This window comes from Myotis brandtii, unplaced genomic scaffold, assembly GCF_000412655.1.
Source record: "Myotis brandtii unplaced genomic scaffold, ASM41265v1 scaffold74, whole genome shotgun sequence".
NCBI classification, from domain to species: Eukaryota; Metazoa; Chordata; class Mammalia; order Chiroptera; family Vespertilionidae; genus Myotis; species Myotis brandtii.
In genome coordinates, this window is record NW_005370944.1 from 686,981 (window position 1) to 688,530 (window position 1,550).

Below are 1,550 nucleotides of genomic sequence, written 5' to 3' on the forward strand. Positions count from 1 at the left end.
GAAGAAAAGAAAGAAAGAAAGAAAGAAAGGAAGGAAGGAAGGAAGGAAGGAAGGAAGGAAGGAGAAAAGGAAGGAAGGAGGGAGGGAGGGAAAGAAGGAAGGAAGGAGGGAGAGAAGGAAGGAAGGAAGGGAAGGAAGGAAGGAAGGAAGGAAGGAAGGAAGGAAGGAAGGAAGTCCACAGGAGGGTCTTCTTGGTGACAACAGGTTTCTTCTCAGAGCACAAATCTTAGTTTGTAATTATTCCCTCATTAGTGTGATCCTCTGGTTGTCAGTCACCCCACTGAACCAGAAGCCTATGATTAAATAAATTCTGCCTGCCTTACTCCCTACCCAGCTCCTGGCACATAGGAAGCCCACAGAGAGCTGGTGACTGAATGAATAGACTGGCTAAGCCATATTTATGAACTGTTCTGATGCCATATCCAAGTCCTTAACTGTCCAGTCCCATAAATGGTGGCCAAAGCTTTCCTATCCTCACCATTCTTTTCCCATCTGGGCCCTTGGGTCCTCACTGATCTTTGATGATTGGGTTTGTATACACAACTTGAATATTCTAGTGGGATTTCTGATACCTCCTAATTATCACAGATATTATGGATTGAATTGTGTTCCCCAAAAGATATGTCAAAGCCCTAACCTGTGAATGCTACCTTATTTGGAAATAGGGTCTTTACATATGTAATTCATATGTCACATGAAGTCATACTGAAGTAGGATGGGTCTTTAAATCCAATATGACTTGTGTCCTTACAAGAAGAGAGAAAAGACAGGGATAGACACAGAGGGAAAAACAACATGTGAAGATGGAGGCAGAGATTGAAATTATGTAGCTGCAAACCAAGGAATGCCAAAAGTTTCCAGGAAACAACAGGAAAAGACATGGAACAGAGTCTTCCCTAGAGCATTCAGAGAGAGTATGGTATCCCTGACATCTTGACCTTGGAGTTCTAGCTTCCAGAACTATGGGAGAGTAAATTTCTGTTGTTTTAAGTCACTTTGTTACAGCTGCCTTAAAAAACAAATACAACAGGTATTCTCACCACCTTCAGTGGAAATTGGGGAAAGGAATGTGGGGTGTTTGCCAAAGTCCTTCTTATCAGAGTTTCTATTCCTGATTGGAGGGAGACTCTCTGCAAGCAAATGTAATACCTGGTATCATATTGAACATATCATAGGCATTGGAGAAAGAAAGGCTGATGGTGATTTCGGGCAAAATAATTCTCTGAGCCTTAGCTTTCTTATCTGCAAATGTGCTAGATTGCTCTGGGATAAGGGATATAATACCAGACTTACCAACCTTGGTTCATGTGCAGAATTACTTAGGACACATATTTTTTAACTTTGAAAGTACATTTATTAAAGCTGGGGACAGTGAAATAAGGAAGGGCTTAGGATAGAAGAAGCAATAGGAGAGACCCTAGGCTGGCTGCTTTGGCTCACTGAAAAGTCAGAGAAAAGGGGGCCTTGGAGACAGGTTCAGGAGGTTAGCCCAAAATGAATTGCTGCTGCCCATTACTCCCCTGCCCACGTCTCCTGGGGACCTTTAGAGT